The sequence below is a fragment of the Pinus tabuliformis genome, chromosome 5_1 (assembly GCF_031772625.1).
Source record: "Pinus tabuliformis cultivar Carrire ecotype Pingquan chromosome 5_1, CPIR1, whole genome shotgun sequence".
Lineage (NCBI taxonomy): Eukaryota > Viridiplantae > Streptophyta > Pinopsida > Pinales > Pinaceae > Pinus > Pinus tabuliformis.
Window position 1 is genome coordinate 556,499,639 of NC_142305.1, and position 18,207 is coordinate 556,517,845.

Genomic DNA, 18,207 nt, shown 5'->3' on the forward strand with positions numbered 1-18,207 from the left:
ACCTACATAACTGTAAGGAAAATCATTGAGGAAATAAAAACATGTTAAGAGATATGAATTCATTCATAAGAAACTAAAATAGAAAGTAAACAACACCACAAACTCATTGCACAAGTATTCCTGAAAAATAGTTGCAACTCCTCATTGATTAACTGTATGAAAGCATAAGATACAATTCTGATCCTCTGAATTCCAACCCTTCTCTATGAATGAGAAATGAAACATATAGACTCAAACAAAAATTCTCCCCACCTTCATGGTTCAAATCCCTAAGTGGTGGAACATTTTCTAAGAATCTCTCAACGAACAAGTGAGAGTGAGAAAGTCAAAAACAAACTCTTCTGTTAGACTTTGATTTGAGTTTTGCTTCATTTATGAGGCCTAATTAACCATAAAAACAACGTGTAATGCCTAATTTTCATGATTACATCATCTAGACTTCGAACTACTGAAGTTACATCATTAACTTACCTTTGACCAAGTCAAGTTAGAAATCTGAGAAATTACAGAATGGAATTTTTTAACTGAAAACTCAGAAAATTGCAAAAGCGTAGCTCCAACTTTGAGGCCACTTTTAGGTGCCTTACTGAAGTAAAATTTGAAATATGAGAGAACATTCAACTATCCTTGCATGTCAAGCTTCCATAACATCTTGAATTTTTGAAAATGACCTATGGGAACGACTTCAAAAATTGATTCTCCCAAGATGTCTCCAAAAGCGCAGCGCCTGTGAAAAAGAGGGGAAAATATTGATTTTTGACCCATTTTTTTGTCATTTTTCTCAAAGTCGGAGATCTGTCTGAAAAATATGAGGAAATGGGTTTTGAAAGGAGGGAATCAGCTTTCCAAAAATTCAAGACACTTGTCATTTGGTCCTCTGAGGAAAAAACACATTGCGTTGCGTTTTTGGCAAGCTCAAAATTTTGGGTTTTTCTGCAAAAATAGAGCTCAAATATGGAGCTATATCTCTTTAACCATAATACTTTTTCGAAAACTAAGAGAGGTTTTTGTACATAAGGATGTTGTGATGAAAATTTCTCTCATTTTCTAGAAATTCATTTTAATTTTCTCAGAATATGTGCCATAAAATCATATCTAAAAACAAGTAATTAACTTGAATTTTTTTTATTTTCTGACATAGGTCTCCAAGAAAGTTGCATATCTCCCAATATATGATACCTATGTAAAGCCCAAAGGACATTGTTTTCCCTTGATATATTATTGACAAAAACCTCTTCCACTTTTGTCAATTTCATCTCCATTTGGTCAGAAACACACTTTGAAGCAAAATCGTCCTTGTGTGCCGCAAATGACCTCTCACTAATCTCTTTGATGTTAGATGGCTAAAATATTCATACATGTCCTCCATTTTTGTATTTATTCTTGTCATTTTGTGTGTCCTTTTCTGCCAAGGTGAAACCCTAGCTCACTAGGAGGAAGAATTAGGGTTTAGTTTTAAGAAAACAAGGGATTTGAGACAGTCTTGTAGATGGAGGGGAATGAAGGGGTTAGGGGCTTTCTAGATTCTGGGGAAATTTTTTGTGGTAGGGATAGATGTTAGGGAGTGTAAGGAGGTGTAATTTCTTGAAAATAGTGAGGGAAAGGTGTGAAAAAGTCCAAAACCTAGTCCTAGCCTAGAAATTTGCAAAAACGCAGCATTGAGCTAGAGTTTAGGAAAAATTAGGGGAAATGAAGGGAATGGGCATGGGAAATAGTTGGGAGGGGTATATAAGGTATGTGTGGGGATTACGGAACATAAAAACTAGGGGTTTTCTCACTTGATGTTGGAAATAATACTGAGAGGGGGGGGGGGGGGGGTGAATCAGTATTATCAGATCAATCAATCTTTTTCAATGCTCAAAAACATATACGCTACTTCAATTAAGTGAACCCGCGTGTACACGCTACTGTGTCTAATGAAACTCGCGTATATCCAGAGATCTTATAATTCAGTTAGCTTAATCTTCAGTAAATGCATCAGATCATTATTAAGCATATTAACAGTAAACAGGTGCAGTATAATAGAACAGATCATCACACAAAAGCCACACACATGAATACAAAGATATAAGGTGGAAACCCAATGTGGGTGAAAACCACCTGCTGCAAGTCATCTCAATCTTCTTCTTAATAAGAAAATCCTTTTACAATATTTGTACTGGTGCAGTCTTATACCAGTACGGGAGCTACAACCCCCTTTGCTCTTGTACTAGCCGATCCATTTACTAGTACGCAGGCTACTACCTGCTACAATGCTCCAAAGATCTCCTTTAGCTTTTGTACTAGCTTAGATACTAGTACGTAGGTGCTTGCCTACAATCTTCTCACCTCCAGGTACCACGTTTCATCAATTTTCAGACTGGATACACTGAAGCACAACACATAATCTGCAAGGCCACTTTTCATCCAATTTTCATACTGGACCCATAACTATCATTGAAGCTCAAAACAATCATCAAACTCTGAATCACTGAAACCCTGTTAACAACAGTCACCAGAACACAGAGCAGACACAGAACTCTGTAATAACTATCAGATCCATCTGCAACTTCAAATATTAAGATTTACAATGTATACGCTACTTCGATGAATCAAACCCGCGTGTATACGCGCTTTTATCAAAGCCAAACCGCGTACAGATCTAAAAATAATTTCTCATAACTTGCAGCTGTACCATACATCAGTCATACTCATAACACTTATAGAACAATACATGCGTCAGTATGTAGATCTAGAATAAGCATCATAAAGATAGTTCATTTCAAACCATTTGATCCCGATCTCTCCTTAGATCTAGTTCTCCATCAACCGGTGAGATCTCTCCTTAGCACAGATCAAGCAATGCATCATCAACCCATAACCCTGCATACTGGATCTAATGCTTCATCAGATATTCAAGACATTTCAGATACACTTGCCTAATGATTTCCTTCCCTTTATATAGCCTTAGGCCTTGTTCAATACCAAGAGCCAAAACCATAGAAATCCAATACCATCAACTTCAAAACTAGGGATCAACACGTCCGCCGAGACGCCAAGGTCCAAAACCATAGGCACAACTTCCAAGGAATAACCGCCATGGACCAAAGGTACTTTTCCACATACACGCGCTTTTGCTGAAGCCAACCTGCGTGTACACGCGACTTGGGCTTAACGAACCTGCGTGTATGAACTTTCTCTTCTTCTTATAGTCTGATCATCAATTCCTTGTTGCTGACCTTCTGTACTATGATTTGTCATCAGTGAGGTTTGCCATCAAGGACAACACTTATCTCATAATGCCAACAATCTCCCCCTTTGGACTTGATGGCAAAGCTAACTTGTCACACTTAGAACTATCATCTGATCCCTTTGAGCTGTCCTCCATCAGTCACATCTGATATCTCTTCTGAAGATTCATCATCTAATTCCTTTGAGCTGTCCTCCATCAGTCACATCTGATATCTCTTCTGAAGATTCACCCAGTTATACATAAGTGAGATATTCTTCTATGAGAGGGTTGCCATCAAGTACAACACATGCATCATAATGCCAACAATCTCCCCCTTTGGACTTGATGGCAACAACACCAAATCACTCTCCCCCTTTGACATCAAGGGCAAAGGGTGGACCAAGATATTCTCTTCCTTTGCTGAATCATTCCACTGTCCATACTCCCCCTGAGTACCTGCTGAAATCTCTGAATAGTCTCCCCCTTTGTATATGCCAAGGTGTACCAATCTGTTCATGCTCCCCCTGAGTACATGCTGAATCTCTGTACCGCTGAAGTGTGTTGTACATGCTCTTCCTGACTGTAGGCAAGATCTGCAAAAGATGTTCTTCAAGAAGAACATGACTCTATACATCATAAAGGACCTTCCTATCACTTAGGACTCATACATACATCCATCTCTCAACTAAGTGAGGATATACAAAAATTGACTCATCCACCCAACCAAGTGGGAATACATCAAAATTTTACATATGACAACCAATCACATTGCATCAATCATCCCAGGCATAGTGGGGAAACCAAAATAGGCCGTTACATGACCTTGACACCATGAAAGAGATACCACAAAAGAGATATATGACATAGAGACGAAATAACTAGACCAAGACTTATGAAAGTCACCAGCAGCATCTGATAATCACCATTCAGATCAGCAACCAAGAGATCCTTCTGTTCTCCTTTCGCCTTTGTTCCTCCTGAAATCAACACCAAATGTGAACTAGAACCAAAAGCTTTAAGATAATGCCAACAATGCATCATTGGAAGATTATCTGCTCCCCCTGAACCTGTGCCAGATGATCTCTGTCAGACCTATATCAGACTTTCTGCAACCAACATCTGTCCCTGCTGATTTCCTTCAAATCTCCATATACGCGTCTGTATACACATAAACAAGCGTATATACGCAGATATCCCTTACGCAACACGCGTACACCATATACGCGACTATCCCCTTGTAAAACGGCGTATGCACGCGGATATCCTTTAAACAACACGCGTACACAAATTTCCATATCAGCAACCTGTAAATGTCCTGTAGAGAATAGGTCATCAACCTATAACAAGGTATGTCTGCATCAATTCATCCCTTTGAACAGAATTCAGAGTCATTCACATTGTATCATGTGTGAAACCACCATAGCCATTTCATCAAGCTCTACATGATCCAAGTATCATTACTTGGGAACATCTGCATCAATTAACATATGTAAGTATAAACCTATCATCATATAGATAAGAACTCATCACCATGTCTTCAATAAAGCAACTTTGAGTAGTCGTCCATGTATCAGCATTATGTATCTTGAGCTCAAGCTCTTCTTGATATCATCAACAGCAACAATCCTTATCCACAAGAGTGCCTGCATCATAACTGTATGATTTTTATGCATATGACAACAGCAGTATATGAGTGACCCATCATCAAGTGAGGAAGATGTATATTCAAGCTTTGTACTTCTTCTTGTCCTTATGAAGATCACCATGTAAGCACCATATATGCATCATCAAAGAATCATCCATAAATCTGATCTGAACATCAACTATGTAACCTCAAGAATCATATGAGAGTTTATCATAGACAACTCACAACATCATATCATAGCAAGATATATCATTTATCCATATAAGAATCATCACCAAGGATTATTAACCATAATGCCAACAATGAATTACTAAAGGCATATGCTCCCCCTCAACCAGTGCCATTTGTTAGATCTGATCATGCATATATCAGCAGTAAGCATCAAAACATCTTCATCCTCAAGTTAGGATCAAAACACTTCCAGACATAATACAAGTAACAAAACATTTCCACACATCCTCAGCAGACTGTAGCTATTAACCAATAGAGCAAATAATGGACTGAATCATATCAGATCCCTTTTCTGAGCCTGTCCCCACTGCTTTTCTTCAGACTGACATATACGCGACTTTGCAGTGTCTAACTCGCGTATATACGCGACTTCCCTTTAAGGAACTTGCGTATGAGATTCAGGACACTGAAGGTTTACACTTTCAGCTCCCCCTGAGTCTGATATGTCTGTGCTGTGCTGTGTCTCAGTACATTGTGCTGACTGTACTTCCTTCTTCCTCCATATCTTCAAGTGTGATGAGGTTTTCTCCTTTCGGTGTGATGTCCATCCTTTGTTCCTGCATTCCTTTGCTATATGTCCAAGCTTGTTACATGCATAACATCTAACATGTTTCATGTTCCTTCTGTAGCAATCAGCAGCTTTGTGACCATACATATTGCAAGCAAAGCAATATCCATTAAAGTACCTTGATTGAGATGACCTGTCCGCATAATAGTCTTGAACTCTTCTTCTTCTACATCTAGCTGCAACATGTCCAAGATTATGACATACATAACATTCAATATTATTCATAGGAGGAGTAAAAGATTTTCTTTGAAGACTTTCTTTCCTTGGTTGATGATGAGATTGACCTTTCATCTCCTTGTTGATCATTTTGGATTTCTCTTTAGAGTTCCTTGCCTCACCTTGTGAACTAGATTCACCTTCAACAGATTCATGAAAACCAAGACCAGTCTTGATAGCAGGAGACCTTTGACTACTAAGAATATCATCCAAGGCTTTAGTACTATCTTGAAATTTCAAAAGTTTATCCTTTTCTTCTAATTTACCTTTCAAGATATTTACCTCAGCTTGAAGTTGTTCCTCCTTTTCTAGACATTGCTTCTTCATGTCTTCTCCATCTTTTCTTCCTTCTTCCATTTGTTGCCTTAGATTGAGTATCTCTTTTTCTTGCTTTTCATACAGATCCTGCTGAATTTGACGAACTCTGAAGGCACATTCCAACTGTGATTTTAAGCTGATGACTTCGTTGTCTTGTTTTTCAATTGCTTGGTGTAGATCTGTATTCTGCTTCTTTGATTCTTCAAGATCTCCTTTTAGTGAGAGGATTGTAGCTTCAAGATTTTCATAGTAGCTGGATCTATCTTTGAGTTTCTTGATGGTTGTGCTTCTTTCGTTGACTTCTTTTCTTAATGATGTCACTTCATGCTGCAATTTTTGACATTGGTCTTCCTTGTCCTTGAGAAGCTTTCTTACCTTGTTTCCTTCTTCTAGTTGGGCCTTTAGTTTGGTAACTTCTTCTTCCCTTTTGTTCAATAGATCTTGTTGATCTTTAACTTTGTCTGCAAACCTTCTAAACATTGCCTCTATTTGACACTTTTCTTGCTCACCCATAAAAGCATGTTCAGTAGTTTCACTATCACTTCCATCACTTTCACAAGGAAATATAGCAAGAACATCAGAGGATAACACATTCATACCTGATAATGATTCTGAATCTAATTCTGAATCTGATTCTGAATCTGAAGAACTTCTTATACCTAATCCCCAATCGACTCTCCCACTGTCATAGTCCTTCTGAGATGTCTTCTTCTTCTTATGAGCTTTCTTCTTAAGCTTCTTTCCCATTGTTCCACGGATCTCCTTCAAGCGATCAAGCTTCTACCAAAGGACCTGCTCTGATACCAATTGTTGGAAATAATACTGAGAGGGGGGGGGGGGGGGGTGAATCAGTATTATCAGATCAATCAATCTTTTTAAATGCTCAAAAACATATACGCTACTTCAATTAAGTGAACCCGCGTGTACACGCTACTGTGTCTAATGAAACTCGCGTATATCCAGAGATCTTATAATTCAGTTAGCTTAATCTTCAGTAAATGCATCAGATCATTATTAAGCATATTAACAGTAAACAGGTGCAGTATAATAGAACAGATCATCACACAAAAGCCACACACATGAATACAAAGATATAAGGTGGAAACCCAATGTGGGTGAAAACCACCTGCTGCAAGTCATCTCAATCTTCTTCTTAATAAGAAAATCCTTTTACAATATTTGTACTGGTGCAATCTTATACCAGTACGGGAGCTACAACCCCCTTTGCTCTTGTACTAGCCGATCCATTTACTAGTACGCAGGCTACTACCTGCTACAATGCTCCAAAGATCTCCTTTAGCTTTTGTACTAGCTTAGATACTAGTACGTAGGTGCTTGCCTACAATCTTCTCACCTCCAGGTACCACGTTTCATCAATTTTCAGACTGGATACACTGAAGCACAACACATAATCTGCAAGGCCACTTTTCATCCAATTTTCATACTGGACCCATAACTATCATTGAAGCTCAAAACAATCATCAAACTTTGAATCACTGAAACCCTGTTAACAACAGTCACCAGAACACAGAGCAGACACAGAACTCTGTAATAACTATCAGATCCATCTGCAACTTCAAATATTAAGATTTACAATTTATACGCTACTTCGATGAATCAAACCCGCGTGTATACGCGCTTTTATCAAAGCCAAACCGCGTACAGATCTAAAAATAATTTCTCATAACTTGCAGCTGTACCATACATCAGTCATACTCATAACACTTATAGAACAATACATGCGTCAGTATGTAGATCTAGAATAAGCATCATAAAGATAGTTCATTTCAAACCATTTGATCCCGATCTCTCCTTAGATCTAGTTCTCCATCAACCGGTGAGATCTCTCCTTAGCACAGATCAAGCAATGCATCATCAACCCATAACCCTGCATACTGGATCTAATGCTTCATCAGATATTCAAGACATTTCAGATACACTTGCCTAATGATTTCCTTCCCTTTATATAGCCTTAGGCCTTGTTCAATACCAAGAGCCAAAACCATAGAAATCCAATACCATCAACTTCAAAACTAGGGATCAACACGTCCGCCGAGACGCCAAGGTCCAAAACCATAGGCACAACTTCCAAGGAATAACCGCCATGGACCAAAGGTACTTTTCCACATACACGCGCTTTTGCTGAAGCCAACCTACGTGTACACGCGACTTGGGCTTAACGAACCTGCGTGTATGAACTTTCTCTTCTTCTTATAGTCTGATCATCAATTCCTTGTTGCTGACCTTCTGTACTATGATTTGTCATCAGTGAGGTTTGCCATCAAGGACAACACTTATCTCATAATGCCAACAATCTCCCCCTTTGGACTTGATGGCAAAGCTAACTTGTCACACTTAGAACTATCATCTGATCCCTTTGAGCTGTCCTCCATCAGTCACATCTGATATCTCTTCTGAAGATTCATCATCTAATTCCTTTGAGCTGTCCTCCATCAGTCACATCTGATATCTCTTCTGAAGATTCACCCAGTTATACATAAGTGAGATATTCTTCTATGAGAGGGTTGCCATCAAGTACAACACATGCATCATAATGCCAACACTTGAATGAAGAAAAATCATTTTGAGACCAAAAGCATAATGAAACCCTAGGAGAGGGATTTTCACTGAGTTCTTCAAAATGAAGGATGCATAAGAGGTGCCAAATGTTTATTTACTTTCCAAGGAGATGCTTAAACTTATGAATGTTGAAATGAAACCGTTTTGATGCTTTGGATGGTCCTTTGTAGCTTTAAAGTTTAATTTTGATTTGGTAGTGGCATGACATCATATGTCCCTTTGAGAAATGATGAGACAAGGTAGTGTACTGCAGCATTGTCTTATTTGAAATAAAAAATTACCTTTACCTTTATTTTTCTTTCCTTGAGCTCTTAAATCCCTTTATCCACTAACTACCATGATGGACATGCTTTTGTTTTGACATATGGTATCATGACGACACATGGAGTGAAACCCTAGACCATGACCTAAAATGATGAATTTAACCATTTCATGACCCAAGACACTTAAATGAAGCTATGATGCCTCGAAGAAGACAATGACCATGATGAGTAATGAAAACCATGAGTAAGTGAAGGGAGTAGAAGTGACCTAGACACAACAGTCAGTGACCAAATTTTTATTTGAAGATTCACTGAAATGACAAAAATTTGACTTGACACCCTAACAACACCTTGTAAGAACATATTTGATCACTCGTGACAGGCCGAACTGATTGACACTAACAGGATGTTTGTCCACTATAGGCCTGTTGTGCCTATCTTTTGTTTGGGTTCAAATTTGTTTGAGCATGCATATGAGGTTGCTTAGGTGGAGCAAGGTATAGGAGATGTGGTTGAGATGGAGGTGGAGGAAATAGAGTTGGATCTTGTTTGTATGGGGGACTCCACCCCTGGGATAGTGCATTCCACTGAGGTTGTGGAGGAGCATATGGCTGAAATGGTTGGTTGGTAGATTGGGAATGGTATTGAGGTGCAAAAGACCAGGGAGAAGGTGTGGACCACAAAGGATGAGTAGGAGGGAACCAAGGGGGAATGGATGTATTCTGATTAGGGTTGTAATATGAATAAGGTGCCCCTTGCATGCCTTGATGGTATGGTCGAGGTCCTTGAGGCCACCTTTGATTGATGTAGGAAATTCTTTTAGTGATCACTTTGGTTCCCTAATACATGAATTTTAATCCATGCAGGGAAGGGCACTTGTCTGTGGAGGGGTTTTCCTCATAGACCAAGCAAATTTCTATGAGATTCAATGGACATTTGTTCCTACGTTTCCTCCTGGTGCATCTAGGGCAGAAGATAGCTAAGGCTCTCTCTACTTCCTCCTGCTTCCTCTTGATCTACATGGTGTCCACCTGCAAAGAAAGGGTATGCATCATTCCACTCTTAAAGTCTTCCAACATGTTCCCAATTTCACTTTGTATGGATATGTTGGAAGAGGATGAACTGGACACAACTTGACTAGCCCTACCCTTCTTTCTAGCTTCCCTAGAATGATTCCTAAAGACTATGTTGATATCATCATATGGTAACTGGTAGTGTCCCCTCCTGATAGAGAGTTTAAGGTTTCTAGGAGATCTTCTTTGATCCCCCTAAGAAGGAATAACTTAAGCGATTTCGGATCAAGGGTGCACCTAGCCCTTTTGTAGTTGAGTTGGAATCTTTCCTCATAATTTTCTAAAGATTCATCATGTCCCAAGGTCATCCTAAGAATTTCCTCTTTGGTATCTTTAGACCTACAATATTCCCTATCATGGAAAATATTAGGGGCTAATATTCGCAAGTGTGCTAATTTTTTTATTATTTTTCCAAAAAAAATATTCGCCAATTTCCATTTTTTCTAAAAAGGATTCACCCAAATTTTATAGTATAAAATTGTTTTACATTAACATTCACCAAAATTATGTAGATAGTGTATATAAAACCATTATAAATTTGTTTTTTTACAAAGATATCAACAAACATTTTATAATTTGCATATGGGCAACTATTATATAGGAAAATGACCTCCTCATGAACTCAGAGGACAAAGACATGATGACTGAAGGAATGACCAATTTCACAGGCCCAATTGTCAAGCTAATGTTGTTTAGACACTATCAACCTACTTTATAAAGCTTCTCAGCAAGATTAAGGGTGTGTTAGTGCCTAAGGTAACTCTACTTTCTACCTCGGGAACAACATTAGTGAACCTACATCAAGTTCTCTCGGTCAAAGGAGCAAATTGACTAATAAAATATCCCTATATTCTCTTCTATGTCAGCTCATAAAAGCAGGAAAACATCAGAGCTCGACCTGTTTGGGGGAATTACTAATTCCTAATGGAGTATGCAAATGGGAAAGAGCACTAAATCATGAAACATCACTGCTTTTGCCTAATGGAACTCATGCAGGACTTGGAAACCCTAAACCTACATGCTATATATGCAAGGCTTGGGCCATTGTGAAAGAGGTCAAAACATTTGAAAGGATTTCCTATTTGACTATCAAGCAAAGTCTTAGACTAAGGCATCAGAAGAGGTTAATAAGGGGGAGAGAGAGAGGAGTTGGAGGGGTAAGGAAAGGTTGATGCAATTGATGGTTATACTCACTCTTTCTACATCAATATAGAATTGCAGTTGTGTTGTCCACTCTGTGATGTTGGTAGAATAAACTAGTTTATATGTTGATCTAATATCTTCTAGCGTGAGTGGATTAGTTATATGCAACTAGATATCTTTTATATGTTCATGCATTTGTTTATCAAGGTTTTATGTTGTGATATTATACGTGTCTTTGCTATGTGCAGGTTTTGATCTGGAGCCGGCTCAGGGGTCTTCCGCCTAGCTACATTGCGCTCTCCAGCAACACCACACTAATACTCGAGGTAATAGTTCCTTCTCACTTTGATATTCGTTTGTTAAGCATAGATATGAATGTATCTTTGTGACAGCTACAACTAATCTGACTGTCTGCTGAGGATCCCAGGAAGATCCTTGAGGCTTTTCTACATCACCAAACACTCGTGCATTAATCCCTATAACAGAATTGGTGATTCTACTGGGGACTACACTTAGTTCCCGTTTTTCCAAAAAAGTTCCTAGATATCTCTTTCTTCCAGGCCTTCCTGTACTTCTTCATTCCCTTTCTGACCACTTAGGACCATACAACACCCTTCTCTAAATGCTTAGCCCTAGATCTAATCCCCACAGCCTATTTTTTGAATGTTTTCCCTCACTAACGCAGGTTACTAATGAAAATAGTGCTTTATAAAACATTGTGCCCTCACAAACAGAGCGTTAGTGTTGAAACTAACTCTCTGTAGCCTCTAGTACATAGCATTAGTCATCCATTTCTTGATAAATAGCTTACCCTGTGAACTCATGGTTTGGGAAATCTGCTTACAGACTGATCAGGGATCTGCAGCTGCGCTTGTTTAAATGATCTGTGTCCTGAACAATTTTTTTTTAAGAAAATAGCTTTACTTCTTAAAGTTTTTGTTTTCATTAAAGGAAAAAAATACATTTTTTTTATTGTTTTCTACTTAGCTGGTTAAAGTTATGCATTATTTGGTTTCAATAGTTGTTAGTGAGCATTGAAGTTTTGTCGATTATGCTAGTGTTGTACTGAATAGGTTGCATGGAATTAATATTGATATATGAATGACTCTCCCTTTGTAGAAGCAGCCTATTCATCGAAAGTGAAAAATTACAAGCATTTATTTTGCATGATTTGAGTCACAGTCCCATAAAATTTCATACGTCAACACCCCTACTAAAGACTCTAACAAAGTACATTTAAAGTGTACCTAATAAACTCAATAAGCAACTATTTTTAGAGTAAACACACTTTAGTTTAGGCTAGGATCTTGGGATAGGCAGTGTGAGTTAACTACCCAAGATCATACACCGAAACTAGTGTCATTAAAAGAGAGAAATCCTTCTCCACTCATACTATCTAGGACGACTCCAATAAAAGCAGAGCTAAATACGAGAAAACATCGGACTATAAGTGAAGGTAGACCACCTTTGTTTACATCTCTTTTGGGTATTTTGTGTATCAGGGATCCCTTCAGGGATATCGGAGTTGAATAGGGGACTTAGGTATCCTCCCCACACAATGTGCTGTTTGCGACTATGTCCCCTCCTGTAGTGTTTGTGATATGAGGTATCCTTAGTGGCCATACTTTTAGGAACTAACATAAGGTGACTGGGGCGGGCTTCCCTGGTACCTAACACAGATGGACCTACTATGTCTTCGGTTTTTTGGAGGGTGCTCATCTTCACGAGAGTACTTAGCCCCTTAATCTAAGGTTCGGGTGAAGCTCTAGGGTAACTGTAACTGTACATTTGGCCAGCTCTCTCTGTTATTCATTGCGATACTTGGTTTCATCTCCAATGATTGATGCTTATCAGACAAGATCATTTCCCTCTGCTTGTTGATTGATTTACTTAGTGTATTTTTTATTTTTTAGGTGCAAGAGTGCTATCATTGAGACTTTAATAAACATCACTGTAAAATTTACTAATAAAAAATTATTGGCCATCGTGGCTACATCCAGCCCTCGTCGTTAATCTAGATGGTTGTTAGGAATTCCCCCACTCACGATGGAGGATCCGTCGAGCTCCAATGAACCGGATTCCCCATCTTCAAGAAGTCAGTCTCTAACATCTCACAAAGAATCAGTTTGGACATCCCACGATTCAAGTTTACCAGAAGATTTCTTTTCTGAAGGATTTGTTCCTCCATACAATCCTTCGATCACGAATCCGTTGGGTCCACTCTTGGTTCTTGTTGCATCTGTACCTCCCTTGTCTTTAGTTGGAACACTTCCACCCATCTCGTTAATGACTAACGAGTCGTGGGACTTTTTGGACACTTTTGGTCCCCTGCCACTTCCCCAGTCGACAGTCAATGCCACACCTTATATGGCAAACCCTGCTATCCCATTTGTCCCAGGTTCAAACCCTATGGTGACACTCTCCATGAGTGGAACCTAGTCTATTCCTGGTACTACCCCTTTTGTGGCAGCCCCTATACCTTCAATAAGTGCTACACATAACGCTCCTTATAACACTCATTATAGCACAGTTACCGGGGGTCCCTTCAACCAACAATATAGTTGCCATCCATTGTATAGTTCTAACCCCCAGATTCAGGTATCTAGGGGCACTCCCAATATGAATATATTGTTCAGGAGCGTAACAGTTCCCCCTACATTTTTAGGCATGCATGGTCAGTCACTAATTGACATGAACCATCCTTATGTTAGTCAAGGACCTATGGTTATTTATGTGGTGAGTGGGAACCCTCAAGGAGGTCCCAATCAATCCATGGGGGCACCCTACTCACAAACTCAAATGAGTCAAGGGGGCACTACTTATCCTGGGGTCACTGCTATCCCCCAGCCTAACAATCCCTATGGAAACCCGCAATACAATACCATACCCTAAGGTACTTACTATACCAAGCAACCTATGTATAATATTGGGAACAACACAATGGGATGACCACAAGGATGCTCAAGTCATATTTCATCACCTTGGTCCGATTCGGGGGCATCAAACACTTTTCCTTTCTTGGAAACTCTTGATATCCCTGACTTGTACAAACTGACAATTGACCCCATCTATCATAACTTACTTTGGCTACCAATCCCGCATAAAATACCTACAGACGTCCCGAAGTTCGAAGGGAAATAAGGGGAGGATCCGGGTACACACATCACCACCTATCATCCATGGTGTGTTTCTAACTCCATGGTGGATGATAGTATCTGGTTACATCCTTTTCCTCACACCCTTACTGGAAACGTAGCCAAGTGGTACATTGAGTTACCACATGTGTCAGTCAATAACTTTGGTGCCCTAGTGATTGAATTCTTAAAGAATTTCTAGCTACCCATCCACTATGAAATTGGGATGGAAATCCTCACTTCATTATGTCAAGATACCGCAACCCACATCTCTAATCATATACATGAATGGAGACGTAGGCAGAGGTTAGTCGAATCCCCCCTCCCAGACTATCTATTAGTGGATTGGTTTTGCAAGTCTCTACTCCCCTAAATCGCTAAGGATGTCGCCTTAAGTGGTGCAGTCACACAAGACCAATCCATTCGTCGTGCCCAACACTTAGATCTGATATATTCGTAGTCTGGCACTCTATACGACATAATTCCCAATGCCCCTCACAACTCCAATGCTCCCGCTACTCAGCAACCCAGAGCACACGCTAATGGGATCATCGGCGCAACCTCTGGGTCTGTTGTAAAACAATTTAGTAGTCACATTGCCCAGATGTCAATGAACCCCTCTACCAAATCGATTGATCTTCCTACCACCGTGATAAACTATGTGCATTCTACACAAAAACCCGGTGGTAAGAACAAGAATAATAAGAAAAAGACCGCTCCTTCTGAAGAGTAGTCAAAAAAGCAGAACAACCCAAATCATAAGGCTACTACACCCTCTGGCAATGGAAAGGATAAACCCACCAGATTCCCTTGCAAAATTTTTGCCGAAGACCACATGACCTATTGTTGTCTGCATCTTTAGGAATGCACAAATTTCGTTACTAAAAAGGACACTGGCAAGACCCCCGTTATCCTGAATAATCCTTTCCCCACTTAGTAGTAGCAACACCTTATTGCAAACCAACCCCAACCCCCGCAAGGGAGCAATGGTGGTTCGCAACATCCTTCATCTAGTGAAGGACCCTCTACCATTTACACCTTTGAAATGGTAGATCTACAAACCAGAGCCAAATCTTATGGAGCTCTTGTCGCTCATGTAGAGGAACCCTCAAGTCAAAACCACCGCTGCCTAATGATCTTCATATCGAAAGGTCGGTTTCTAACCTTATGATTCACCCCCCTAAAGGGGAACTTCAACGCATAACGCATAATACATCTACACGTGCCACCCGAAACTATAGCATTGTATAAGACTTGGTGCAAATGCCATCGGCTATGTCAGTGCTCGAAGTATTACAAACATGTCCAGCAAAAAGGAAAGCTCTGCTTTCAGTTATTGGTGGTATCAACCCTCAGGATTCCATGCTTGCAATTTTCAACATGGAAAAATGTAAACCTCCCCTTTCTCACCAGCTTGCATTTCAGGTGCAAATCTTTTCGAAAGGTAAAGGAATACATAGAACTATCATTGATGAAGGTGCTTCAACCTACGTAATGTCGGCTTCATGTTGGCTCGCTTTGGGTTCTCCAACCCTATCCCTGCCATAGAATTCCCTTAAAGCTTTCAACGACCACACTTGCATCCCAAAAGGTTGCCTAGCTAGCCACCCCATCACCTTGTATGGGAAAACGATAATGGTGTACATCAAAGTTGTAGATAGAAATCTCGACTATAATCTCTTGTTGGGTCGCAGTTGGACTTATGCCATGACTGCCATTGTGTCTACTATCTTTCATATCATCCTATTTCCATTGGATGGAAAGGTAGTCACAGTGAACTAGTTGTCCTATTGCACCCCTGATTATTCCTCGTTACCCAACGGCTTTGTACCCTTAGTGGGTGGTGTACCTAACTCTTATGTCAATATCGGTACCGGTCTATTGAAGAGCTCTTCCTTGATGGGTTGTTTCCCTCTTTCGTCGCCCACGGTTCCACAGACGATCAATATGGTTTCATCTCTTCTTCACAAACCGACTGATCCTTGGATCCTACCAACCCCTTCAGACATTGATACATACAGAGAAAAAATGCCATTGTCACCAACTGAATTGGCCTACCAGGCCATTCAATCTACAACAGAATCTCTGGTCACTTTGGTCATGGCCAACGGTACCACCTCCCCTTCCATAACTTCTCCTTCTTTTGATCTCCTAAATCAAGTCCTACCTACGGACGAAGCTATTAGAGAGATCAAGTGTTTAGAAGAGATACCTTGGGAGGACTCTCACCATCATGTTTCAATATCTAATTCGGACATGATGCCTCTTCAAATCTTGTCATTTAATGCACCTGATATCGTTTCCTCACCTTATACGAATATCCACACTTTGGACTTGGAGGGAAACATGGGAAAACTTTCAAAGACATTGCTCTTCGATATTTCAGTTAAGATAGGCATCGTGGAAAACATACAGATTAGAACCAATCTCAATCCTGAGGAAATTGTGAGCTTCACCTACCCTTTTAAGCACTTCCGCGATGTTTTTCCTTGGCCTTATGAGGAAATGCATGGCATAGACCCTTCTATTATCAAGAATGAGATCAAGAAGTGTCGAGAATTATTTTTAAGGTATTTTTCTTACTCGTTAATCCAAAAAAAACCTCGAGTCTCCTTCTTCGGGCACGTTAAACTACCACGAAGAAGATCAAGCATTCTTTTTATGGTATTTTTCTTGCTCGTTAATCCGAGAAAACCTTGAGTCTCCTTCTTTGGGCTCGTTAAACTACCACGAAGAAGGTTGAGCATTCATTTTATGATATTTTTCTTGCTCGTTAATCTGAAAAAACCTTGAGTCTCCTTCTTCAGGCTCATTAAACTACCACGAAGAAGAGCAAGCGTTCTTTTTATGGTATTTTTCTTGCTCGTTAATTCGAAAAACCTTGAGTCTACTTCTTTGGGCTCGTTAAACTACTACAAAGAAGATATGAGTGATTTCTTTTATGGGATGTTTCCTCGCTCTAAAATTGAAAAATCCCCAAGTTTTTCATCATCGGGCTCGTCAAACACATACGACAATGGTCTGAGCAACTCTTTTTCCCTCTTTTTCTAGCTCACTAAACTGAAAAAGATTGATTGAGCATTCTTTTTTGGGACTTTTTTCTCGCTCATAAAACTGAAAAAACCCTGAGTTCCTTCTTCAGACTCATTAAACACTCATGAAGAAGCTCCAAGCATTCTTTTTAGGAAATTTCCTCACTCATTAAATCGAAAAAACCCTGAGTTCTCGTCATTTGATCTCGTTAAACATTTACGACAACAATATGAATGCTTGATTTTTTAGGACTATTTCTTGCTCTTAAATCGAAAAATAACCGATTTTTTCCCTTCTTCGGGCTCATTAAATCTATGAAGAAGGAATGAGGAGTTATTTTACCTCTTTTTCCTCACTCACTAAACTGAAAAAGATACCCTGATTTTTCTTCATTTGACTCGTTAAAATTCGATGAAGGTATTGAGTTTGTCATCGCGTGACTAATTAAAATTTCACAATGAATATCGAGTTTACTCCATCTCCTCGTACTCATAACAAAATGAGTCCAACATGTATTGAGAATAGGTTGCTCTTTATCCGGACTCAGTAGATTAACTCACAGAAAAGGAACCGTTCTAGGTATACTATTCAACTTTTGTCACACCCGGTTAAAAACTATGACAAAGGGACCACCCTGGAGTCGTTCTTTACAATATTTTTAGACTCTCTAAATATGAAAATACCATCGAGTTATCTCATCTGGACTCGTTAAATTACACAGATGAAGGATAGAGTCGCTCTTTTTACGATCCTTTTTGGACTCTTAAAACATGAAAAAATCGATGAGTTTGC